At 38.3% G+C, this 19,470-nt stretch overlaps 1 long non-coding RNA gene across 2 annotated transcripts; it reads left to right on the forward strand.

Annotated features, from left to right (window-relative positions):
- The first annotated feature begins 12,539 nt into the window (after nt 1-12,539).
- LOC139795228 (uncharacterized) lies at nt 12,540-18,561 on the forward strand. 2 transcript variants are annotated; one of them, XR_011725430.1, is made up of 3 exons: nt 12,540-12,690; nt 17,349-17,405; nt 18,321-18,561. It is a non-coding gene; the product is annotated as an uncharacterized lncRNA (long non-coding RNA). The 2 variants fall into 2 exon arrangements; XR_011725431.1 differs by lacking the exon at nt 12,540-12,690 and adding an exon at nt 12,864-13,468.
- The last annotated feature ends 909 nt before the right edge of the window (nt 18,562-19,470 follow it).

Below are 19,470 nucleotides of genomic sequence, written 5' to 3' on the forward strand. Positions count from 1 at the left end.
ACACAAGCCACCATTTGAACATCTTCAAGGATGGAGATTCCCCAGCCCCTCCGGACCCTGGACAGCACATTTCATTTTTTGACTACCGTGACTGACACAAATTTTACTACTATCTGTTCAGATTTTTCAGTGTTGCTGCCCCTGTCCACTGCCTTCTGTCTTTTTGTGTTTAACCTCCCAGAAGAGTCTGGCTCCACCCTCTCTGTAACCTCCCATTAAGTAGTTAAAGACAGCAATTACTCCTTTCTCTTCTTGAGACAAACCAGTTGTGTCTTGCATTGTTGTGGTATCCAAGCATTTAGAGTATAATAAAGGTGTCAAATACTCAGATTTGTTTGGATATTCAACACAAATCCCATTTGAATGCCTCTTTTTCAATGTGGAAGTCTTGGCCTGATCCTTTTGAATTCAGTGATAAACGTCCAACTGATGTCAATGGAGATGCAATCTGGCCCTGTAGCATTCAGAAATGCTTCCAAATACTGTACTGTTTGCTGTGTGCTGTACTTTTTTTTTTCTTTTTTTTCTTTTTTTTTTTCCTTCTTTTTTTCTTTTTTTCTTTCTTTTAAATAACTTTAGGAGTTAATGGGTTTGTTTTCATATTGTTGCTGCAGGGAGCAAGTTGTCCAGGACAACTGTTTTGTAAACAAAAATCTCAGTGGTAGGATGTTATTAATTTTCAGTTGTTAACAGGCTGGTGGTTTTTGTTTCTTCTGCATTTACACAATAAAAAGAACTGAGAGGTGTAGGAAAGGTAGCTTTTGAAAAGAAAAAGTAAACAATTCACTTAGTAATATTTTCTGAAGGACCAGTACCCAGAAGGGTACATAGAGAAGAACACAGAGACTTAGCAACACCAGTAAGGAAAGATCGTTCCTTATTCTGAAGTGTCCATAAGGACTCAGTCAAATAATGAACCAGAACTGAGACTTTTTTTTTTTTTTAAATCATGCACGCCTATATTTGCATAGCAAATGCAAATATAACTGTCTGGACAATGTGTTAGAAAATGTAGCAAGTACCTAATAAATGCTTAGTAAAAATGGGTATTGCCAATTCCTGAAGGGAAAAGGGGATCAGATTGATCACAATCTTATCCGAAATAATAAACATTCACAACTTCTTTTTTATCCAAGACAGAATCTGCTGATGGAATCGGATGGTTTCCTCCCAAATCACATCTCCCAGAACATGTTCTTCCACTTTTCTGTTTATTGTCTTAAAAGTACTACTAAGAACATGAGGGACTGGAAACACCAAAATTAAATGATTCCTCCATTAGCTGGAATAATTAAAACACCGTCGGGAGAGCTCAAAAAGGTGAAATGTGTTAATGATATCATTACCACTAGGTCACCTGTTGTCATGAGTGGGAAGGAAAGTACATCTCTCAACCCCAAATCTGCTATTATAGCAGCTTATCACCGGGTCTTGGCAGGACTGTTTGCGATTTCATTATGTGTATAATTTGCAGAGAGCATGTTTACTTCTGGTAAGTGTACTGATAAACCAAGATAGAGTAACTTTAAAATTAACCCATTCTTAAGCCTGAAGTTCCTGGCTTGTGGCTGGTTTAAATAACATCTAATTTTATTTAAAACTTGAGATAATTAGTTTAACGATATTTTAATGTACTATGTCACCACACTCATAGCAAATACTTCATGATTTCTACCTGGATTCCTTTCTTTTCTCTGTGTCCATTTCCACTTTCTTTTTTTCCCCTTCCCTTTTCTCCTTTATACATAAACTACACAGTGTCTCAACCTTCAGAGGGATTTGACATATCCCAACTATCCTTTCAAAGTAATCAGGGATTTCACTAGAAACAGGAGATCCACAGAACTTCTGGAATGTCAAAGGAAGCTGATGATGCAAAATGTGGAAAAGAAGCTGACAGCAGGGCCAGAGCATCGATAAACAGAGCACCAGCTCACCTCAGCACTTGCCTGAATTCAGAGCCTTTGGTCTGTGCCCAGTCAAGCTTTCACTTCTGCTGGGCTACCTTTACCACTCTGCCACCATGAGCTATTTTTTGCTGCCTGCCTGCTTGTGCTGATCTTGCAAGGAGGTTTGTCTGCAGTAAAATGGGCATTTTGCATGAGGTTGCATAAGGTGGTGGATTTTAACTGCCTGCAGGTCTGTAATTCTCATCCAGCTTTGTGCCTCTATGGGCTAGATCTTTCTTTCAGTGAGATTAGTTAGATACATATTAGAACAACAATCAACTCAGAAAATATAAACTTAATTCTTCATCTCTGAGCTGTGAAGATTCCTTGTATGCATGCTGTATGTATAGATTAACATACATGCTGCACACACACAAGGGCCTCGATACGTGCTGATTCATGAACCCTGCTAAATAAAGCCAAGTGTGTATTTTAACAGAGGAAGTAACCACACTGTCCACTTGTTTCTTTGAAGAAAAAGCAAACAAACAAAGGCATTTTGTTTCCTGTGTTTCTTTTCTATCTTCTCTACTGCATGAATTTAGGGAGAGGAGAGGAACTGTCTTACCTGTCTGAAGCTGAAGTTAGATTATGTTCCTGTGAATTGCTGTATCAGTCATTACAAAATTATGACAGTGAATTGCTCTATCAGTCATTACAAAATTATTGTTCTTGTCTGAAAGAACAATGTCTAGCAGCTAAACATGGTGTAGTTTAACATTAGAAGTAGCATGAATCATGTTTTCTACATCTGCTTAGTTACACCTCCTGATCTCCAAGCATTCATTACAGAGTTTCTAGCACCCAGATGCTTTGCTTCCTAACTCTCCTCATGAGGTCCCCAGACAGATCCAGGCTCTTCTCAGAGAACAGTTCAGAGCATCAACTTTGGGCTCTGACTCAGGAGGCCCAAGCATTGCCCTGTGCAGTGAAGAAAGTGATGATGCAAAAAGAGTGATTACATGAGCTACGTTAAGGGCCTCTCTATTGCTTCTGGGTACCATCAACAAGTTGCTTGATCCATAGCTGATCTTACTTACCAGATGAAATTAAAAGCAATGATTTGGAGAAAACTGCAGATTTAATACTTAGAATAAAACAGTAGATTAGTGTAGGATATATTGTTAATTTAATGGACATGATGATTTTATTTGCAATTAAAATATTTCAGTGGCACTGTAGGTTTTTTTCATTCAAAGGTTTCACTTCCTTACAGAACAAAGCAGTGTACGTGTGTAAGAAATTAGTATATTGTTTTGCTTGATATTTTTACTATTTGTATACACATAACTTTTTACTTGTGCAATACATGGCAATTACATTTAGGCATAACCTTGTTCGTTCAGTATGACAGATTCAATAACTATATTGTAATTAATATAATATATTGTAATTAATTTAATTTTAACATGGAATTAATATTGCAATTCATGATGCAGGAGAGTAGGGAACTATTCAATATATACAGAGTTCAGTTGTGGCTAGTAGCTAGGAATCCTAATAAAACTTTTTTTAAAAAAACACTTAATTTCTTTTAAATTCATAAGGTAAGTCTCAAAATGTGCTTGAAATATTGTTATGAATTTGCTGGTTTAGTCTACAAATTGTCTTCTAAAATTTTCATTAGATTGGGCACTTTATTAATATCCTTTTTGAAGCAAATGTTTGGAGAGGAATGTCAAGGGAAGGAAATTGTACTGTCTTTGTGAGTTACATGCCAGTCTCTTCAAGGCAGAAATTAATCTGTAGGCTGTGAGTGGGGTTGTGAGATAAAACCTGATTTGGTATGAGGAATGTGAAGGAAAAAAAAATTTAAAAAACCCAGGTGCAAATGAGAAAGACTTCCTTATTTTCTCTGGAAATGTAAAGTGACTAATCATAAAAAATGAGGGGATGAAACCAGACCTAATTGCTGATGGTCATGCTTGAATATGTTCTTGCAGGTGTTCCACAGTAGGAATCTAAACTGCATTTTTTATTTGAACTAGTCAAGTAATCTTAAACCCAGTTCCATCTAGTTCATCTTTTCTGCAACACTCATACCCTTTTTGCTTTGTTTGTTTGTAGCAGCATCTCTGTAACTCTAACATCTTCGGATGTCTTTTACCCTCATCAATGTACAGCAATATTCATCATTGCCAGAAAAATGCTTGCATTACTGATAAAATTTCCTCAAACATCACTTGTATTACTGTATTGCATTGTGGGCAGGACCTTATTTTCTTCTCACACAAAAGCTCATTTATGGGGCATGTTGATATATCTGAGATGTTGAAATACTGACAGCATTTTAAATTAAAATAAATAATAACATATATATAATTTTTTCATTATAAAAAGAAAATACAGGAAGTAGATGACCATTTAGAAAAATTACTATCAACTTTTACAGCTAGATCTGTTATTTGATCTTTTATAGTTCTACTTTTGTGTTTCCCTTCATTTGCTTCCATACCCTTATAGTCAGTAGTTCTTATAACCTCATTTCTGTTTCTTTAAAAAAATTATTTCTTCTCACAGCTCCTGTGGTGTTCAATAACTGTTCTGTATCACCCTATATCTTTTACTCCTTTCATTCAAACACTTCCATAAGTCACATCTTTTTTGCTTTCAGCCTCACCTTTCCTACTAGCTATATTATGTCTTAACACAATTTTTCACTATTCAACTAGGAGCAGTTAAGTTAGCATGAATAAATTTTTTTTTTAATTTACCTTTTTTCTGCTGCTGGTATAGACAATATGCAGTGCTTGGATGCTTTAGTTAGGTAAGCATCAGTGAAAATAAATTGCAATTAGCAGATGTCAAGAACAGCTCTTTACTTTTGAAATTTCAGGAATCATTCTACTATCAAGTCCTAGAGTAAATAAATACTTTCTGTACTGGTCTGTGTCATTCTACAGCTTTGTAAAGAGTATCTGCAGCCTATAATGTGTGCATTAGCACTTATGTGTTTCCTTAAGAGAAGGCTCAGCTTTTGAATACTTGAGATCTTGCTTTTAGAAACATCAACTGAAATTCAAGCCGTGTATTAACAAATCTGAAGAAGCAGAAGGAACACAGATATTAAATTACTTACCAATATTTAAAGATCAGTATCTGTTGAGGGCTGACTTCATGTAAGTTGGTCCTATTTGATGACCTATGCATGTGACAGTGAAGCATGCTTTTGTGAGTGAGAAGTTCTAACTAATAAACTCCTAATTAAACTCCAAAACTTGATGGTAAAAGTTCAGTGCATGTTTATATTTTGCACTGGAACGGAGATTACTAAACTTACTTACTTTGGGAGCAACTGTACTGCAACAGCATCCAACCATACATATTTTCCAGGGGATGCATTCACCTTACTATTGCTGCTGATGAGTGCACACTTTGGGACTCCCAGACAGGATATCTATGCTCATTCCAGAAAAGTTCTTGATTTTTCTTTCAGCAGCTGGAGAATAATGACCCAAGAAGCAATTTTACTTGTACATCTGTTCTGGTTGCCCAGAAAACTGAAGTGCTATAAACTAGTGTAGCACCTTGGGAGTCAATGGCATTAGGACAGATTATGCTATCTGAGAAGCTGGAGTTGAAATAAATGGAGAAACCTGATTATAACTGTGCATTGTATATGTAGAAAAAATATTTGAAGTCCTTTAATGTTTTGTTGTGACCACATGTAGATATGAGTTAATGCCCTAAACCTCCTTAATCGAGATCTTAGTTTTTAAAATTGTTATTAAACATCTTTACCCAAAGTTTGGTGGGGGTTTTTTGTTTGTTTTTTTATATTTGATATACCAGAAATGTCACCTACATCTCAGAAAGTATGCACTGTGATTAAAGGGTATAATCTCTCAAGAGAGGTTTATAATCATTTTAATTACCCTGGACTGAATAAAAGGAGTTAAGGGATTTAATAAAAGGGCATTAAGAGATTGCCAAAGGGTTAAATATATATATTTTTATAAGAAAAATTGTAAAGCTTCTGTGGCTTTGAGGTGGGAAGGTGGGAAGGCTTAGTGGAAAAAGAGAAGGAGGTGAGCAAAAGTCAAGATGAGGATTAGTGTCAATTAAGCTTCCCTTTGAACCTCCTAACTTGCATATGCAGAACCTGACACAGCTGAAAAAATTTGCAATTTCCTGGGCCACACCAGACCCCGGAGGTTGGTGTACAGCTCATTGACCTACAGAAAACTGCAAATAAAGATATAAACCCAGCCAATTTCTTCTGTCTTGGTGATAACTTATTTTAGCACTAGGTCAGGGGAGAAGATCTTGAGTACATGAGGGAATTTTGAAAGTCAGTAGATTAATTTCTCAGGCCCCAAAGATTTTGTTTGATTTTGATCTACCTTAGATCAAACCTAAACAAATTCTCTGCCCTAATCCTCATCTTCTCCTCCTAAATTTCAGGTTAGCATAGAATTTGGTTTTTCTTGTCTTCTGGAGTATAATAAATGTAATTAAGAGATGGGAAGATGAAGGTGAACCAACAATCTTCAGACAGGAAACTATGTAGCATTTTAGAAATTATTATAGCAAAACAAGACAAAATCTGCAATATAAGCACTTAGAACATTGCCTCACTTCACCCTTATGCTGAATCAAACCTGAAGCCTTATATAGGGAGATAAGGTGGAGATCCAAATGTAGATATCTGAGCATAAATCAGCACGAGTTCCCTTGAAAGTTTTTTTGGCTGGAAGTAAAATGAGTTGCTTAGATTTTCCAGTTTGAGTTAACACTCAATTCTAATGTGTTTTCCATTCCTGAACACCACAGTCTTTCAGTGCTCAGTTAAACCCTTTCTTCTGGTTGTGGGCATTCCTGTAAGCTTCAGGGACTGACATTATGCAGGAGAAGGCACACAAAACTGCCTTGGGGCTTATAATACCTGTTTTCTTCTGTAAAGCATCCTGGACAGGAACAGACTCTTAGGACAATTTCATAAGACCATGATAAGATCCACATCTTACAACCTTTTCCTGTTCCCTCTGTCCCCAGAGCCCACACCTCTGGTGTGCAGAGAAACCTGCATTTATTTCAGCATTCAGAAATAAAATTTAAACACAAGGCAAGACAAGCATACCTGTATGCACTCAATCTGTACCATTCCAAATACCAAGAAACCTTCAGATAAAGTGTAGCAATGTAATATTATTTAAAAAATCAAAGTCAACATCTGTTCATATGTACCTGTGCATGTTTTTCTCTGTGTCCTTTCTTCCCATCTCTTTATTTATGACTGAAACTGATAGAAAGCAGGCCAAAGGCACTCAGCTCCTTCTGTATTGTGTAAAATGCATGGAGATGTTCCTTAAGTCTGTACTAAGCAAGGGATGTCTGAGAAAGACATTTCCTCTAGCATGAAGGCATGAGGATAGCTGAGAGATATATGAGTAGCTCATACTCTGTTCTTTGATCAAATGCATAATTGTTTCCTCACTTTTTTGAGATGTGCTAGAAATGCAAAACAATAACAGTTTAAAAATAGTTTTGGCAAGCAGCAACTGGCGATGGCAAGAAAAATGGAGCAGCAGAAAAAATAGTGTATTTTAGGTAACTGTTCTGCTTAATCAGGCCTTGTAGCAGAAACAATCTAAAATGGAATTTTGAGAATTTTGAGCAGGTCTGTGCAGCCACACTAGCTTTGTTCTGAATTCTGTGCAGCTGTAATTGAAGCAAACACTACCAAGCCAAATATATGTATTATTCTGTTAATGAATGAGACCTAGAGGGTTTTAATGTTTCTGTTGAAAAGAGATTGATTCACTACAGAGTAATTCAAGAAGGTTATTTCTGCTCTTGGCAGAAACAAACAAACATACAAACAAATAAATCCCCAGGCATCTAACCTGCTAAACAAAGCAGTTGTTCTGCTTTGTTTGGTTTTTTTTTTTCTTTTTTCTTTTTTTTTTTTTTTTTTCACCCTGGGAGCTTCTGATAAATAGTAAAGCCAGTTTTTAGGGGGGGGTTGTGTGTTTTTTTGTTTGGTTGGTGGTTTTTTGCTTTGTTTTTTGATTGTTTATTTGTTTTCCCTTTGGCTAAGAGTTTAGGGCATTTACAGAGAAAATATACAGACTGTAAACTTCTGAAGAAGGACTCATGTTTTCCTTTTTACTATGGATAGCAGTTAGCTCTACTTAGTTTCTGTATCTCTGAAAGGGTTCTCCAGGCCTGTGTACATTGCAAAAATTAATAAAAATTCATAAATATCATTACATGGACAGAGTAAAGCAATGGGGGCTTTAAGCACTGTTAGCATTTTCTATTCTATATTAGCCAACCCAGTTACCTGTCTACCTTGGCTGCTGGTTGAAGGTGGAGCTGTGGTGCATCTAACTGTTGGTTGATGTGGTTCCACCCTCCCTGGCAGCCAGTAGTTAGATTGGTTTAAATTGCCTGTAACCACAGCTTAAATTATCTAACCTGGGTTAGGTAACCCAAGTTAAGAACACACCTTTCTTTGTGGTGTGTTTCAGCATGACTTTCATGTTGGTTTTATGTTTCCCACTAAAACAGAGATTGGTATGGAAAGTGAAGGTACTCAGAGGAACACTACTGAGTTCCACTGGAGATTTAGCCTTTGGCTACAACAGGCACAGCCCTAAGTCCTGAGAAAATTCCATATACTCCCTGTGACTCATTTCTGCATACCTTGCTCAGGCAAATCTTCCACTTAACTTAATAGGATATTTTTTAAAAGGGCCAGACTAGCAGTTACACAGGATATAGCTGTCAGATTGTCAGATCAAGGAAAGTTAGTTGGCTTTGGGGCAGGGGGGGAGCTACACAGTGTTTTCATAGCATAGGCAATGGAAAATGTCCCTTGTAACAGTATTAGGTTTTAGAAATTGTGTGTGTAAAAACGCATGGGCTTTATTTTTAAGGTTTTTCATCATTCTGGTGGTTCTTTGTAGAAAGCACTTAAGCCCATGCTGTATGTTAAGTACATAGGCAGTACTATGAACTTAATTTCATTAAATTTAGTATATGCTTAAATGATTTGCTGGACTGAGGCCAGAATGCTTGCTGAATCAAACTGAAGTACAGCAATGTCTGTTTTTCACCCTTAAACAAACAAGCACGAAATGAAATACAATAAAATAACATTCCCAGAGAAATGTTGTGCCACAGAAAGAACTACTACATTATTGTATTAGTAATTTGTCTAATGTTCAATATCTGCATTGTTCATACAAGTGCAATGCAGTGATAATTAGGTAAGCCTTACGATTTTATCCTCATGTTATATCAGGCATAGTTTTGTTGAGAAAGAAAGTAAAAGGAAACTAAATAAGAAAACAAAAGCTGGGAATGTCATTGCAAATTGCTTGACTTAAACTAACTAATGATATTGCCAGTCTTTACAGCAGCAATGGAACTTTTTTAAAAATCTGGATTCACTTCCCCCAGTGGAGGGTGTGCAGCTCAGGACTTGTAAAGTGACACTCAGTTCACAGAGCTACAAATGTTCCATCAAGGCTAGTGAGTTAATGTCTATTTCTGATATAAACTGTATAATGAGAATAACGTTAGTTTATATATTACAAGGGAAATGTGTTGATTTTTCAAACATGCTGAAGAAAAATATGCCATCTGTTTTCTATTCTAAGTAGAGCCAATATAGTATATTTTGATTTTTATTGTGCTTTACTACAAGGAACATTACATGTAATGTATTGACAAATGAGCCAGAGTAAGAGGGTAGAAAGACTATAAAGGAATTAATAACAGATAAACAATAACAAATATAATATCAAGGACCTGTGACCAACCAGTGACACAGCAGGAATATTTTTTACCCCATTGGATTATGAATCAGGACATAGACTACAGTGGGCTGTTTCTTTGGGGAAGGCAAGGTTTTATTGTTTTTCTCCACCTAAATATTCAATGCAATGCAGTGCAGGTTTTAACAAATATTTTATATGCACATCCTTATGTTCAAGCAAAAAAAAAAACCAACATTTTTAGGGCCTCTCAGACTAGGCTTTAGGCCTTCAGTAAATTTACGATGCTCTACTGAGTGCATTGCAGTTATGAGTACTCTGTCATGGACAAGTTTCCTTGGTATTTCAGACTGCTAAATATTCCACAAAGCTTTCTGCTCCCTGCTGCTCTGAGGCAGGCAGCTGGGCAGAAGGACCAAGTGCAGCTCTATTGAAGAATAAGGTACGTGGCTTCAAAGTAGAGGCCATTGGTTCCCAATCCGGAGCAGAAACATTTCCTCCTCCTCTCTTGTTTCTTTTTTCTCCTGTTTCCTTTCAAAGAAAAAAAAATAGCTTTTGAAAACCTTCAGACTATGAGCCATCCTCTTTTTTCTGCACTAAGTTGTGAGTTCATCAGTAGTCTTTTCAGTTGCTTAGCTTGAGATGTGAAGCCCAGACATATTTCCATGGACCCAGCCCTGGGTACAAGTCTTGTTGCCCAAGTGCAAAGAGCAGGATTGGGACCCAACAGAAAGGTCTGTTCTGTACATTTTCAGGGATGCAATGGTTATTTGGTATGTTTGTTTGTTGGCTGGGTTTGTTTTGTTGGATTTTTTTTTTTTTTTTTTTGTTTAACTTCTTAATCCCATTTATTTTTTCTTGTTAATGTTCTTATTCTACTATAAGTGATTAGGCCTGCAGAAATTAAGAATAATTAGAAAAATTAAACTGGGAAAGACCAGCTGAGCCTGTCCCAGCTCCCATCAAAGCCTCCTGATTTAGCTTTTGGATCTGTCAGATTATCTATGAGCTAACAAGTGAAAGAGGCTCAGGGCACAGAAGCTGGCAATGGCTTGTGATTGTCCCCACTGTTACATGGCACAGCACACATTCTGGCAGGGGTCTGACCCAACCAGTGCTCAGGGACATCTGGGCACTCTTGGTAAGGAGGGTAGGTGTGTGCTGAAGGTAAGAGGATTTAGCTGTATCAATGCAAACAGCTAAGCCTATATGTATATGATGCACCATGCCATGCTAGTTTGACCTCAGTCCAGACACAGCCCACTTAAATTATTGTCATAAGTATAACAAAAAATGTTCATATCATAATGGACAAAAGGTCTTTCCATTTCAGTCATTGTTACTTTTACAGCAACAGACCCACCCAAATTTAGACATCTTCCACCACAGCTTTTGTGTTTATACCAAGTAATGTAATTAACTGCAGCTTATACTCATGTTTGGTGTCAGGAGTTTTTACAGGGTCAAAGGATTGTCCTGTCAGCTGAACATATAGAGGTCCCAGCCAAGTACAAAGCCAAATACAAAACCCATCCTCCAGTTTTGCCACTCAGCTCTGCATTTTGCCCCTGCCTTGCTCAGGGAATCTCTTCCTCATTCTTTTTGGTTCTTTTATGCAACAGGAATGTAGCCAGACAAGGCTGTAACATCTTACCTTCTTTCTTCCTTTTTTTTTTTTTTTTTCACAATTTTGTCTTGAATGCAAAATGCACGTATAGTGAGGATTACTTTCCTGATTGAAAGTTTCCCTGTGCTGACATGTGTAGTATATCTCTTAATTAGCACACTCCTTCTGCACACAGTGAACTTCAGTTCATAACATTCCTGAGAGCATAACTATATTTTACCATGATCATAATTGCACATACATTATATCAAACTCAAAAGCTCTAGTTCTCATTTGGATATTCATAGGACTATGTATGACATATTACCAATAGAGATGACATATGTGGCATTTGGGGAGATTTTTCTTAATTACTTCCCCCCCCACCTTAGGTTAGGCTCTTGTCATCTTGTGCATACACACACACACCTGCAGAAAAGGAGTAGCAGTTTCCATCATACATCAGAGGACATTTGTCCTCTATGACACACAATTCCTTTAGTGACACTTGGTAAGTAAATGTAATCATACAAAGATCCAGATTTCTTCTGTGGAATGCTTCCCAACCAATTGCTCCTAAAAGTAAGGTATTCCACAAAAGACTTGGAGAAGACTTTGGTCCCAGAGGCCTAATTTTGTATGCAGAAAGGGCTGTGCTGTAAGAAACTGCTTTCAGAAGATTTTGTAGCTGATAGGGAGCAGAAGATTTGAATGTGTTCCAGAGAAGTGCTGCTTATCTCTGTAAAGTTTCCCCAAAATCCAGACCTGCTGTCTGAATCGTGAGTGGGGTTTGTTGTCTGGCTGCAATGGCAAAGGAAAATACTTCAGCTTGACAGGAAAATACTTCAGTAAATTAATATTGGACTTACTAGGAGAGTAAAGGGTGTTTTATTTGCATACAGAGACTGCTTCTGTGTTTTTCCAAGTTTATGACTGTGTCCACTCCTGTTATAAAGATTTCCTTGTTTATGCACAGCTGTAGAAGTCTTACAAGTGGGAGAAATTCTTCCTGCTGCAAGTGCACAAGGGAGGCTGCTTTTGCTTTCCCCAGGTTTCTGAGTGGCAGCCTCAGGACAGCTCAGTTTGTCAAGCTGAAAGCTGGAAATTCTAATGTAAAACTGAGAGGACTGTCCCTCGGCAGGGACAGAAGCCCCTCTGTCTCCCAGAGTGATGAAGTACAAAGCAAAGTCTCATCTCCGCCACCCAGACCCAGGTCTAAAATTGTGACAGGAGAGAGACAGCCCAACACATTTCCACTCAGATCCAACCCCTGCTATTTTAACCCTGTGCCATCCGGCCTTTACTGTTAAACCTCCACCCCTCCACCTGGGTGGCCAGGGAGGTACAATCAAAATGGAGCCTGAGCACCTGGATGATGAATGGGAATGTGCCTCGGGGGTCTCTGGGAGAGGTAACGTTTTCTGATGCTGCGCTGTGTGCTTTTTGTTATGTGTGTATTTCAGAACGTTGTTGCTGGTTGTTTTTCTGTTGTGTGGGGGTGGGCAGGCTGCCCCTAGGCCGGGCAGCAGGCCCTCTCCTTCCATAGGGCCCTCTTCATACAGGCCGCTGGCTGGATTTCCAGCCCATTGTTCCTCGCCGTTGCCGCGGAGACGGGAGCAGCTGCTGGATGACGGCCTTGGCCGGCGTCCCCGGGCAGCTCGGCCGCCCCGGCCGGGCCCTGCTCGCCGCCAGCCGCTCACCCTCCCGCTGCCGGCGGTGGCACGCCAGACTGTGCGGGATAATGTTTACTAACATCGGCCACATGGCTCCCTGCGTACCGCCGAGCTGCCCAAAATGTGTCAGTCCCAGTTGGACTGCCAAGGCACCCGGCCAGCCTGCCTCCAACGTGCCGAAAAATCTGTCCCGCCAGGGATCTTTCCTCACGGGAGAGGAGAGGAGAGGACGGTGGGCAGCGCTCGGCGCATCCTCCTCTCCTCACGGGGCACCCCGTCGCAGAGCCCATGCACATACACCCATGGGAAGGGTTCCCTCCGGGCGGCCCGGTACCGTTCCGGTTGACTTTGTGGGGTCCCTCCCGGCAAGAGGGGTCCCCCGAATGCTATGGGTATCGCCGGCGTGGGCGGCCCGGTGCCGACAACATTGTTTAATGTGTACTTTTACTGGCATGTTGTTTCTCTAGCAAATTTACAGCAGGAGATTACGGCTGACCTTTTTTTCCTTCAGCCCGGGTAATGAATGTTGCTATTTAAATGCTCTGCCTCTACTGCCCCTGTGCTTTAGTTTTTAAAAAGAGTAGCATAGTACCCAGGGGAAGCCTTTTGTTGCCCAGCTGTGAAACCTGAATACAAGTTCTCCTATTGGAAGCTTGAGAGGCCGAAAATAACAACTGAGAATAGATTTATTTGGTGTATCTTAGCATAAATCTTATCATGGAGATAGAAAATATGGATCAGATCCTGAGCTGGTGCAAACCAATACACCATGGCTCCCATGGACCAAGGATGTTTACCATGGCCTAAGAGTTTTGCATTTTCTTCTTAAAATGCATCCCAGGCCCACCCAGCAATAATGAGAAGTGGTTTAAAGTAGGAAAGAAAAATGGTAGGGAAGTTTCCTGATAGGCAAAGCCTAATCACTTAAATTAATATATGCTAAATATGGGAATGGCAGTAAAAATGCCTTGGAATCCTTAAGTATATGTGACCACTTTAAGATCAATATATTCCTCATTCCATATATTCCTTCACAGTTTGAATGACCAGCTCCAGGAATATAAGGCCTTCTAGTGTAAGATGGATATATTAGCACAAAACCATGGAAAACAGCAGTATCACCTAATAATCAGTAGCACATCACAGAGCTTGTCCCTAGGAAGCCTACTTTTCAGATAGTGTGTTATAAATGGGTTGAAAATATAAAATAAGAAATCACAGAGGTAAATACAGATATTAAATATCAGTCCAGTAAAATCTCATGAATAAATAATATTCGTATTATCCATCCTGTCTCTCCCTAAACTGATATAAAATTATACTAATTTTTATAACAATAATAAATTATACCAAGAAATACTCAAAAAAAGAATCAAAAGGTTGCCATAACATTTTTTAAAAGTTTTAGGATTTCTAGTTAAGAGTTACTAAACAGTTTTGAAACTTGTTAAGAATAATAGGACACAATTGAAAAACTGAAAACGTGGATTAATATCTACTCTCTGTCCTGTATGCCCACCCCACTTCCTCTGTCTCATGTGGGGGGGAAACATATTTTGTTGTAGTTGTGGATATGAATTCAAATTCATAGTCACTTGTTTATCACTTTAGTCTGGTGACACGCTCAGTACTCTTCAGTGTTCAGACAGACAAACCAGATGATTCACATTTTGTCAAATACAGAAAAATTTTGGTATCGCTATCAAAGGCTTCAAGATCCAACTAATAATTCAAATTTTTTCTTTTTTTTTTCTTTTTTTTTTTTTTTTTGCATTACAATAAAATAAAGCATTGTCTGTACATTTTGCATATAGAATCCTAAATCCTTAAGAGATAAATTACTTCCATTTTGGCAGAAGGTTAATTTTCTGTGATTTCTCCTAAACTGCACAGTAGTCAATTAAAATAATTGCTGAACTACAACTGTCACTGTACAGAAATACCCTAACTGGCTCCTGGTGAGCCTGTACACCAGCCATCACAGGATAGTGCTGTATCAGGATGTACCTCTAAACCTGGACTGCATTTGGGTGCATCATTAGCATCATTCAGATCTGCATTTTTACACCTCCAGCAGGCACACAGCAGACAAAAACCAGAGCAAAAGTTAAAAAAAAAAAAAGCAACCAGTTTCATGCCCAGTAGAGTTCAGTCTTCTAATATTCCAATTTTTGTAACAGTAGGATTGTTGCTGATTCCAGGGGAGATGTTAGACAGAGGTTGCTAATGATTTCTTCAGAATCTACAGAAACTTCTGCAGTACCTCTAAGGAACAAGTTCCAAATAGCACAGAGGAAAGTAGACAGTTTTAAGGAAATGTGGCTTCAGTCTGACATTTTCTGGTTTGGTTTTGCTTGCTTTTTCTTCTGATGTTTAATAAACTGTGATTCCAGAAAAAGGTTAATCATGGATGAGTAAGTTAAATTAGCAGCCAGGAACCTGTCTATATGCAAGCCAGGAATATTGTCCAGCCTCCATTGACACAGGCATTGATGCAGGGCCTTTTCAACCCAGATAGCAGAAAACCTGCATCATTTAACAACTTGAAAGGATTGGTGTAGAACTGGTAACATCCAAGAAAATGAAAAAGCTGATAACATTTCAGCTACAGGTACAGACAAATTCCAGAAAACCTCTGCCAAAATGCAGAAATTAATGTTTGCTCTTGACATCTCAGCTATCACAGTTCCACAGGATCCTTGCTAAATGCCTTTGCCAGACACCTTCATATTTTGCCTTTGCCATAGTTCCTTGCTTTTCTTATGTATTCCCTGTCCCCACTTCTCCCAGAGCAAAGCTGCTTTAAGAACTAGAGGGGAAAGTAGCCTAAAGTTCCTCAGGAAGCAGTTTTCTGGGTGTCATACACACATAACTAGGGTGTCGTGCATAGTCTTGCAACTTTCCTATTGGCTATTTCATATGAAGATTTTCAGATAAAATTAGGTATGTCTGCATTAATATTTAGTACTGAATAAAAACAGGTTTTATAATTCCACTGTACACACTGACAAAACTTTATTCAAAACTCATTCACATTGAGTTTGACAAAACTTCACTTTCAAGGAAACCTTTAATTGCAGGATGACATTTTTAAAATTGCTATTGCAAAATTCCAGTTCTTCAGCAGCTGAAACCTACTGTTTCATTGCACTAGCAATGAAGAGGAATCTTATACATTGCACCTTTCCTAAAATCATCAAGAAATGTGTGTTTGGAGTAAAAAAAGTTAATGTCATTGCTAGATTAAACTGTGAAGCTAATCTGCTTTCTACCCTTAATTTCCTTCTCTTCCTCCAAAAATAATATATTGGGAAAAAAATGATCACTCACTTCAACATTGTTAATAAATGCACCTGTTTTTAATTTTTGAAGTTTCTATGCTAAATAGAATTTAGATTTTGAAAAACAAGAAAATAAAGCAAACACAAGTATATAACAAAACAGTTTTGATAGCAAAAGTAAAGAAGATTTCATATGACCCAAACCAGAATTTGGGAGAGAAGTGGATTCTCTTTTGTTTGTTCTGCCAGGAAAATGATCACGTTTCACTCCATCCACAAGTCTGGTCACTGTACAGAAGCTCATTTTTGCCTTTTCGTACTTATGATTTTGTGCTAAGAATGGTCTCAACTAGAGATCTGTATTTTCTGTGAGTTCTCCTATGAAATGTCTGAGTGACTTTATGCAACTGTCAGTCCTGGAGTGGGGGTTGAGGCCAGATTTGCGATGCGTTTGAATTGCTTGTTTGCATAACCTTCTTCAGTTCAGTTTTGGAACAATCCAGCTAACACTCCTGGCAAGCTGGTGGATTTCCAGCAATTTGTATTCCTTCCCCCAGCCCATGCTTCCTGCTGTTTCTGGGACCAGCTGTGATTTGGTCACAGTCTTTTAGACTTCTCTGTAAAACAGGGTTAATAAAACTTCTCCTGCCTGCTTTTTATCTCTCTAGGGAGGGAGGGTACTCCAGCAATGATGTAGTACGTGGGATTATGGGAAGTGCTTTTGTAGTCATGATGGTCTTAATCTCTAGCTGGAAAGTTAAGTATGGCAGTATGGTGTACTTTATTAATGAGAATATGAAACATAAATTGCTTGGTGGCCTCAGCTGGAATGGTTGAAATGGATCTTGGGAGAGTAAAGAGAACAGGAATCCCTCTGTAGCCTGTTACCAGTCTTCACTCCTCACCTTCTGACATGTTCCTAGCCAGGATCCTGAGCTGCTTTGTTTCACAGCAGTGTTCCCTGCTATAAAATTTAGAGCAACAACTCTCTCTCAGATTGCTAGCATTAAAACAACTCATGCCAGGGTATCTTCATTGCTACTCTTAGCAGTAGCAGGTAAGCCAAAACTGTATATGACACATAATCATGTTCCCTCTATTTATTCCTGTTGTAGCTCTCCATGCTCTAAGCTGGCTAACTGTGCAACAGCATCCCAAGTAAGGGTGTCAAGGTATAACCATTATAAATCAATTTTAATGGCCATCCAAAGTGCCACTGTATACGTAGTTAGGAAAACTGATTTTAAACTGGACTTACTTAACCATGAACTAATTTGAATATTTAACTTGGAAAAGAAGGATATGAAATGTACATCTTCAGATGTTAACATGGATCTGGATATAAGAAGTATTTCTACAATGAAGGTAAAAGAATTTCAGAAATACTGCACAGAATGGTGCTGAGAAAACACAATAGCTAGATTATTTTTTTAATATGCCTATATCAGGAAATAAAATATTATTCCAAACAGAGACCAATATAATATGTATAACTGGGAGGCATTGTATTCTTTGTGCTAATAGAAAGAAACCAGCACAGGGAAAAACCTTTCATGGTAATTTGTGAAAAATGTGGGTTAACTAACCTTGAAGCAGAACCTTTTTAAAATCTTCTCTTTAATGCCACTCCTTAGAGCAAACACTCCTTTCTGGGGGAAAAACAAAGCAAAACAAAACAAAGCAAACAAACAAACAAAAACCAAACAAAAAAACACAACATCAGAAGATGGATTCATAATGCTTTTGCTCTGAAAACCTCCATAGCAACTTTTTAACAGTATCAGAATAAACACATGACAAACAGGCTTAAAATAATTCCAGTATGTTTGGAGCTAGAACAGTTGATATATGCTGCTTAGAGGAGTTCATCTGTAAATTGAACTTTTTAAACAATCATTAGAAAATAAATTGATGTAATTCTTTTGCTCTGTGCTGGAGAATAAAAAGCCCTTCATGATCTTTTCTAGATAATAATGTAATAATTTAGCTTTGGAGAACATGATGTAGAGTAAGGTTGCTGTAGGAACAGAGCACACTCCAGATGGTGACCTCTGTTTTCACATTCTGGTTCTGTGTCCTTGCCCTAGGAGGACTTAGCTGCAATGGGCTTTTCTGCTTGAAGAGCTCATGTCCCACACCCGCACCAGCTCCAGAAGCCATCCAGAAGGTTGCCAGCCAAAAAACTTCAGCTCCATGCCTCTTCTCTGCTACATGAGTGGCAGCAGGAACAATATATGTCCTCACATGTATTAATGTCCTCCAGTATTATCAGGCAGTTGTGTAGCAGAGCTTGTTAGGCATTAATATGTCTTTTATAATCACATCATTTAATAAGGAGACTTGAATTTATAGAATTTACTATCCTTGCATGGAACACGGTAGAAGATTTGTGTCTTCCCTTCACCTCCCTTTGCTATGGCTGTAAGTTGTGCCTGTTGCTTAACTGTAACATTTTTCCTTGCACATAACAAATTCAAAACACTCATTCCTTACCCTGAAAAATTGCTTGATGGTAAAAGAGTGAAATGAATAAGAGTCTGTCCAAGGTAGTCTCATCAAGACTGCAACAACCATGAGTACAACTGAAGTAACAAATTCATCTTCTGAAATTTTAGATTTAGTCTTAACACATGGATGAAGGTGTATTTTATAGTAGCAACAAAAGCAGTTATCATGTAATAGAATAATACAGTATTGATTTTCCTTTGGAAGGTAGTCAAACTGCCTCTGTGAAGCCAATTTCCCTCCCTTTTCCTTTGCACAGAACTTCTAAAACCACCAAATGTGGAGTCTATATTGTTTTGGGGTTTTGGTTTTTTGTTTGTATGTGGAGTATTTTGCTTATAACATGAAACATTGTGCAGAAACTTCTGAAGGAACATTTCGCCTTTGAAGCCAAGCATTTGAAATCCTGATGTAAGCCTAACAGGTGAACTAATGCTTGAAAGCCCCTCATCTTTTAAGAGAAGCTTCTTCATCAGAGTTTGATTCTCTGATGAATAGCTCACTGCAGCTCTGTTTATATAGACATATGGTGTGAAGAACACTAATACAGTTGTCTGTGCACAACTGTAACAAACAATCTGCTTATTATGTATTTTTTTAGGCAATACTTCATGCCATCTAACAGGTGGCCCCAAGTTACAATAGGCACACTGTCGGGGTGGAACAAACCCTATTTACACAAGAGCCTTGACTGGAGATAGTGACTAAGACAGCCTGAAAAATCAACCTTAG

The sequence above is a fragment of the Heliangelus exortis genome, chromosome 3 (genome assembly GCF_036169615.1).
Source record: "Heliangelus exortis chromosome 3, bHelExo1.hap1, whole genome shotgun sequence".
NCBI lineage: Eukaryota > Metazoa > Chordata > Aves > Apodiformes > Trochilidae > Heliangelus > Heliangelus exortis.